Raw genomic sequence first — 8,725 nt, forward strand, 5'->3', positions numbered from 1 at the left:
TTGCGTTTATATTCCATATGCCAGTTAGGAACTTAACTCCCGAAAATTTTTCAGTTAAAGTTAACCGGAGAGAAGATATTTGGAATTTACTTTCTGTTAACTGGCAGTTAAAGCCTAACGGAGCTACATGAAAATTGCCATTAGAATAAAAATTATTTTTTTCAAATAAATTTCGATACAATAAAATGTATGAAGAACATTGAAGAATAAAGAAGAAATTAAATACAAAAAAAAAAACTATAAAGAAACAGTCACAACATTGGCTCAACTTGATTATATCGATTGTTGTGTATACATTTAAAAGATTCCGTAAAATGCACGTTTTAGAACGTGTGGAGCCGTCCCGCATCAACGTCATGGCAGACATAAGTCGTACGAGTAATAATTTTCAATTCTACAAGTGCTTGCTTTAGATGTTGGATTTTCGCAAATGAAATTTGTTTTTCGAAGTCAGTATGGTATGCAAAATCAAACCTTCCCCCTTCCACCACAACCATCGAATAAAAAAACGATAATTTAGTCAACAATTCTTAATTGCGTTTTTGAAAAATTTCAAATTTTGTTAATGGCTTGACACTTAATTAATTGCAGCGTCATTGTCACAAATTAATGAAAATACAATGTTTAACATTAACCGAAATATTTGTATTCAAAACATTCCTTCGCAAAAGATTAAAAAAAAAAAATGAAATTAAAAAAAATGAAATTGTTTGTAAATTAGTCCTTTTTAATTGCATATTTACTATACTCTTAAATAGCTATAAAATTTAGTTTTTTTTAAATCATTTTGTATGCATCATTTTAATATAGGATATTTAATACATTTTTATTGTATAAGTAATAAAAAAAATCAATGGCAAAATAACAATGTTGCTTTTCAACATAAAATTGTTCTCATGACAAAAAATATAAAATATGCAATAAAAATATAAATTCCAGGATATAAGTATGTGTATATAATAGATAACTGTATATACAATGAGATTGGGAAACGGGAAGAGATATTTCATTTAATATTTATTTATTTTTTTTTTAAGTTTTAAAATTTTATTTAATGAAATAAGAGGGTGGACCGATAAGTACTTATCACAACCGCCTGATATAAAAGTATCCCAAGATGCAACACCCAGTTTCGACCAAAGAGCAACATGTGTTTCTACGGTGGATGCTGAATGTTTCAAAGCTTCTCCACCACAATGTGAGACGCCAGAACTCGGTTATAAAAAAGAGTTCACTTTTCAATGACAAGTTGTCATTGAGCTAAACATAGAAGCACTCATAACTAAGAGAGAAGTAAATCACGTATAGTATCACAATGGACACCTAACCTACGATACCTACCAGGGATGGAAAATACAATTTTTAAGAAAGTACAAAAAAGGTATTTTTTTGAGCGGAATGGTACTTTTTGCTAAATTTCAACAAAAATTTCACTGGAAGATTATTGTCAAGAGACTAAATTTTAAAGTAAATAAAATTTTGACAAAATTTTCTATATAAATAAAATTTTGCAAAAATTTTCTATAGAAATAAAATTTTGCAAAAAAATTCTGTAGAAAAAAAATGTTGCAAAATTTTTTCTATAGAAATAAAATTTTGCAAAAATTTCCTATTAAATTTTTACAAAATTTTCAATTGAAATAAAATTTTGACAAAATTTTCTATAAAAATAAAATTTTGCAAAAATTCTATATAGAAATAAAATTTTGACAACATTTTCTACCGAAATAAAAAATCGACAGTATAGAATCGCATTCTTTTTTCGACTAAAACATTCTTGAAGTTCAATAAAATCCTGTTTTTGACTATGTCTTTTACAAAATCAAGATTTTCTTCCCACATGAACATGTCTGGTTTGCCATATTTGTAAAAGATTATTAGCAAATAAGGTTGATAAAGACTTTCTGAAAATATTAAAATATTTTGTCAAAGCTATTGTACCATAAATCTGATATCGACTCAAAAATGTCTACAAAAAGGTACTAAATCATTGGCGGGGGTACTACGGTACTGACCGGGGTGAAAAAGTATTGAAAAAAGTACTATAGTACTGCATTTTCCATCCCTGATACCTACCCTACACGGTGTTCTGGTTTGTTAAGTCGTTGTTTTGTTGCATATCATTTCAACCACTAGCTCCGTTCGAGTACCCACTAATTTTTGATAATTATCAAAAATTTTTACTGGAGTCTTTCGTTTACTCCAAAAAGCCACCAAAAGAGAGCCACAGTGAAATCAAATTTGAGGAATAGAAAAGTTGCAAGTTTTTGTTAGGAAGTTTTTTTCCCAGTAAAATTTTGCAAGAGTTAACCATAAACAAATAATAGGTGCAATATATTTCACAGAGTCAATTAGGAGTGTAGTATAAAAAATAAATATTTTTGTTTTTTTAATTGATTTAAATGCTTTTAATTGGCTGATAGTAAATTGGCAATGGATGGCGTTCTCGTACATTTCTGCTAATTTTAGGAAGGAGAAAAAAATCCATTTTTTATTTATTTCAAGTTTACGTTTTACTGGATTTTATGATACAATAAGTTGCTAAAATATCTCTTTATGTTAAAGGGAGTGTTCCTTTATTGTTTTTGTGTTTATTTATAGAAGATTTTTTGTAATAAAAATACTTCACAAATGTATGCGACTTTTTTATCATTATGCTACTTTTTTGTGCGACCTTTTTTTGAGAATACGACTTTTTTGCGACTTTTTCAAAATTTCCAACGGTAACACTGCTCAGAATAGAACCCTATTGATTTTGGGAGAAATCGGTTCAGATTTAGATATAGCTTCCATATATATCTTTCGCCCGATATGGACTTATATGGCCCCAGAAGCAAGAGTTTTACTCTAATTTGCTTGCAATTTTGCACAAAGAGAACAATTAGTACTATAGTCAAGTGTGCCGAATTTGATTGAAATCGGTTTAGATTTAGATATAGCTCCCATATATATCTTTCGCCCGATATGGACTTATATGGCCACAGAAGCCAGAGTTTTAGCCCAATTTGGTTGAAATTGTGCACTAGGAGTACAATTAGTAGTGTAGTCAAGTGTGCTAAATTTTATTGAAATCGGTTCAGATTTAGATATAGCTCCCATACATATCATTCGCCCGATTTTCCGTCATATGACCACAGAGTTCAAAGTTGTAGTCCGATTTACGTGAAATTTTGTACAGAGAGTAGAATTAACATACAAAGTATGCATGCCAAATTTGGTTGAAATTGGTTCAGATTTCGATATAGCTTCCATGTATATGTTTTTGCGATTTGGGCAAAAATGGCCAAAATACTTACATTCTCCTTATAAAATCACCACTGCTAAGTAGAAAACTTCTAAAAATGACTCAAATTTTCCTTTATTTCTAATACATATCTATCGACCTATAAATCATAAATACATCTTACGAAGTTGCCTCAAAATTGGTTCATATTTAAATGTTTCCTATATTTTTTATTAACATTGTGTTCCACCTCAGCGCATTAGCCGACTTAAATGTAAAATCTATAAGTATTGTAGAACTCTGACAAGATATACAGAATATATGTGTATGAGTGCATATCCAACACATTGGACGGATTTGATATGGTATCAAAAAGGTGGATTTATAAAGTGGTGCAGTGTATAATATAGTCGGCCCCGCCCGACTTTAGACTTTCCTTACTTGTTTTCATTATACTCCACTGTTTTCTATTTATTCATGCTCCATTTCAAAAAGCTTTATACAATAAACGACTCTGGTCACGTTCTCTATAAATCCTATGAAGGTAAAGAACGAACGGCGAAATGATGAAATCGAATACAAGGGCATAAAAAGAATTTCGTCCTTCTAATTGATCTCTACGTCACATAAGCTAGCGGACTATAGTAGCCCATATATGAGCTCAATGTAAGTCAATAAATAAGAAGCGATGTTGCATTGAAATATTTCCGACCGGTATATTTAGAGTTGCGGAACAAGTACCTAACTACTACACAAAAAAACAGACGCTTAAACATTCCAATGAGCATACGTGTTCTTTGGAGCGTTTCGCTTACATGTGTTTTATTTTTTGCTCGTCTTCTCAAAAATAAAATAAAAACAATACCTGTAATCTGAATGTGTAAATCTGGTCACAGCATTCAACTCCAATAAGATATTCAAACTTCTTTAATATTTGTCAACAAAAAAAAAACATTCCATGTAAATTCACACGACTCATATGAGATCCCCCCACATTGATCTTATTTTGTGAGGGTGTGTGTGTGATAGGTACGCCAATTGTATTGGGAGAGTGAATGAATGAATATACGATTGTTCAAATATATGTATATATGTATGGGTATCCGCATTAATACAACAAACACGTAACATCATACAATAACAACAAATAAAGAACTTACCGAAAAATACCACGGTTTCTCTATTGTCCCTGATTGTGCATTGGCAAAGGTCAATGGATCAATGAACTTAGTTAGGTCTTAAAGACAGATATGATGGTGACATAGAGTTGTTATGCGAGTATGTTCGTTAGCTAATTAAGCTAATAACTCGTCATCATCATCGTACAATTTGCTGTCTAATCATAGCCACATGCTTTCAGATTCCGACTTTACTAAAAATTTAATAAATAATTCGTTGAGAGTAAAGAATAAAGTGCCGACATATTCTATCTTCGATTTTCTATGGGACTCGTCTCTATGTTGTTTGTACATATACCCCGAAAACAAGAACGTGTATGGTTCAGTTTCCGGCAAAACCAGTTACTATCAAATGTGAACATCCGATATTTGCCATTTTATAGCAGGTAGATTTAAATGTCGTATTTTTATTTGAAATTTGTTTCAGTGATTAAAACGTTGACCATTCATAAATTATCTATTTCTTTCCGCATTTAGTACTTCTTAACTATTGACCTATATCAGCTAGAAAATCTACTGTGTACAACATAGAGTAATTTGGGCTAAATTTTACTATGGGTAAATATATGACTGGAATATAGGATATAGTTTTGATGGAAAAGAGAGTCGTAATGTCAGTTCTATAAAAACAACAACGTCCAAAACAAATTTAACTTGCGGTTGTACCGGAAGTAACCAGTAGTAAAGGGTGATTTGTTAAGAGCTTGATAACTTTTTTAAAAAAAAAAACGCATAAAATTTGCAAAATCTCATCGGTTCTTTATTTGAAACGTTAGATTGGTCCATGACATTTACTTTTTGAAGATAATTTCATTTAAATGTTGACCGCGGCTGCGTCTTAGGTGGTCCATTCGGAAAGTCCAATTTTGGGCAACTTTTTCGAGCATTTCGGCCGGAATAGCCCGAATTTCTTCGGAAATGTTGTCTTCCAAAGCTGGAATAGTTGCTGGCTTATTTCTGTAGACTTTAGACTTGACGTAGCCCCACAAAAAATAGTCTAAAGGCGTCAAATCGCATGATCTTGGTGGCCAACTTACCGGTCCATTTCTTGAGATGAATTGTTCTCCGAAGTTTTCCCTCAAAATGGCCATAGAATCGCGAGCTGTGTGGCATGTAGCGCCATCTTGTTGAAACCACATGTCAACCAAGTTCAGTTCTTCCATTTTTGGCAACAAAAAGTTTGTTAGCATCGAACGATAGCGATCGCCATTCACCGTAACGTTGCGTCCAACAGCATCTTTGAAAAAATACGGTCCAATGATTCCACCAGCGTACAAACCACACCAAACAGTGCATTTTTCGGGATGCATGGGCAGTTCTTGAACGGCTTCTGGTTGCTCTTCACTCCAAATGCGGCAATTTTGCTTATTTACGTAGCCATTCAACCAGAAATGAGCCTCATCGCTGAACAAAATTTGTCGATAAAAAAGCGGATTTTCTGCCAACTTTTCTAGGGCCCATTCACTGAAAATTCGACGTTGTGGCTCGTTAGTAAGTCTATTCATGATGAAATGTCAAAGCATACTGAGCATCTTTCTCTTTGACACCATGTCTGAAATTCCACGTGATCTGTCAAATACTAATGCATGAAAATCCTAACCTCAAAAGAATCACCCTTTATATTTGAATTGCAATTTATCATAACAAATGCAGAATATTGTTTAAGCATTACCATTATACACTAATAATACGATATTGTTGACGAAATGCTACATAATCTTCAAATAACAAGCCCACAGGACGTTTGAAGAATAATTCCAGAACAAAATTTTAGCCACTTGTTTCAGAAATGCCATCTTTTTATTACACCTACCCGTGGTGCAATGGTTAGCATGCCCGCGTTGCATACACAAGGTCGTGGGTTCGATTCCTGCTTCGACCGAACACCAAAAAGTTTTTCAGCGGTGGATTATCCCACCTCAGTAATGCTGGTGACATTTCTGAGGGTTTCAAAGCTTCTCTAAGTGGTTTCACTGCAATGTGGAACGCCGTTCGGACTTAACATGGAATCGGGCAGCACTCAGTGATAAGAGAGAAGTTCACCAATGTGGTATCACAATGGACTGAATAGTCTAAGTGATCCTGATACATCGGGCTGCCACCTAACCTAACCTATTACACCTAGAAAAAAGTGGTCCCTTATTTAAGTTAAAATGAACTAGTTTTGAAGAAAGTTGAACTTCGTATAGCGCCAGACACATTTTTATTTATTTCAACGATGTGAATTTCGTAGAATTTAGGAAGAATGCATTCTATATTTTAGTTAATACTAGAACAGCTTACTTACGTTCGTGTATGATAAGCTTTCTATAATAAAGAAAGTCAGATTTATTATTTTATAAGAAATTTTACTAAATATGAAGAAACTCGGTTTTAGTTCGTTTTTTGCTCATTTTTATACCCTCCACCATAGGATGGGGGGTATATTAACTTTGTCGTGGTGAAACTCTGAGTCGATCTAGCTATGTCCGTCCGTCCGTCTGCGGAAATCACGCTAACTTCTGAACGAAACAAGCTATCGACGTCAAACTTAGCACAAGTAGTTGTTATTGATGTAGGTCGGGCGGTATTGAAAATGGGCCATATCGGACCACGTTTACGTATAGCCCCCATATAAACCGATCCCCAGATATGACCTCCAGAGCCTCTTGGAGGAGCAAAATTCATCCATTCCGGCTGAAATTTGGTACGTAGTGTTAGTATATGGTCTCTAACAACCGTGCAAAAATTGGTCCATATCGGTCCATAAATATATATATAGCCCCCATATAAACCGATCCCCAGATTTGACCTCCGGAACTTCTTGGAGGAGCAAAATACATCCGATCCGGCTGAAATTTGGCACGTGTTGTTAGTATATGATGGGGAGCCACCGTGGTGCAATGGTTAGCATGCCCGCCTTGCATACACAAGGTCGTGGGTTCGATTCCTGCTACGACCGAACACCAAAAAGTTTTTCAGCGGTGGATTATCCCACCTCAGTAATGATGGTGACATTTCTGAGTGTTTCAAAGCTTCTCTTAGTGGTTTCACTGTAATGTGGAACACTGTTCGGACTCGGCTATTAAAAGGAGGTCCCTTGTCATTGAGCTTAACATGGAATCGGGCAGCACTCAGTCATAAGAGAGAAGTTCACCACTGTGGTATCACAATGGACTGAATAGTCTAAGTGAGCCTGATACATCGGGCTGCCACATAACCTAACCTAGTATATGATCTCTAACAACCATGCAAAAATTGGATCATTTCGGTCCATAATTATATAGAGTCCCCATATTGTCCGACCCCCAGATTTGATCTCCGAAGCCTCTTGGAGGAGCAAATTTCATCCGATTCGGTTGAAATTTGGTACGTGGTTTTAGCATATATATTGTCTCTAACAACCATGCAAATTGGATCATATCGGTCCATAATTATAAATAGCCCCCATATAAACCGATCCCCAGATTTGACTTTCGGAGCCTATTAGAGAAGCATAATTCATCCGATCCGGTTGAAATTTGGCATGTGTTGTTAGTATATGATCTCTAACAACCATGAAAAAAATTATCCATATCGGTCCATAATTATATAGAGTCCCTATATAGTCCGAACCCCAGTTGTGATCTCCGGAGCCTCTTGGAAGAGCAAATTTCATCCGATCCGATTGAAATTTGGTACGTGGATTTGGCATAGATATTGTCTCTAACAATCATGCAAATTGGATCATACCGGTCTATAACTATATATATCCCCCATATAAACCGATCCCCAGATTTGACTTCCAGAGCCTATTAGAGAAGCATAATTCATCCGATCCGGTTGAAATTTGGTACGTGGTGTTAGTAATCCATATCGGTCCATAAATATATATAGCCCCCATACCAACCGATCCACATATTTGACCTCCTAACAACCATGCCAAACTTGGTCCAAATCGGTGTATAGTAATATATAGCCCCCAGATAAACCGATCCACAATCACACAAAAATTGGTCCGGTTCATTAGTGTATATAGCCCCCGTATAAAGTGACCCCATATTTCAATTCTGGCTCTCTAATTACCGTGCAAAAGTTCATATCGGATTGTAATTATTTGCAGACGTCCCTATATATACCGGTCAATAATTGAATTATATACGTATTTAACCTACTTTTTTTGGTCTAATATATACCACGTATTGACTTAAGATACCTTGTTATCGGCAAGTATTACCACAACCCAAGTATGTTAATTCGATTGTTGATGACAGTCTTTATTTGAAGCTTCTACGCAATCCATGGTGGAGGGTACATAAGATTCGGCCTGGCCGAACTTACGCCCGTGTATACTTGTTATGAATGC

Source organism: Haematobia irritans, chromosome 5 (genome assembly GCF_050003625.1).
Source record: "Haematobia irritans isolate KBUSLIRL chromosome 5, ASM5000362v1, whole genome shotgun sequence".
NCBI lineage: Eukaryota > Metazoa > Arthropoda > Insecta > Diptera > Muscidae > Haematobia > Haematobia irritans.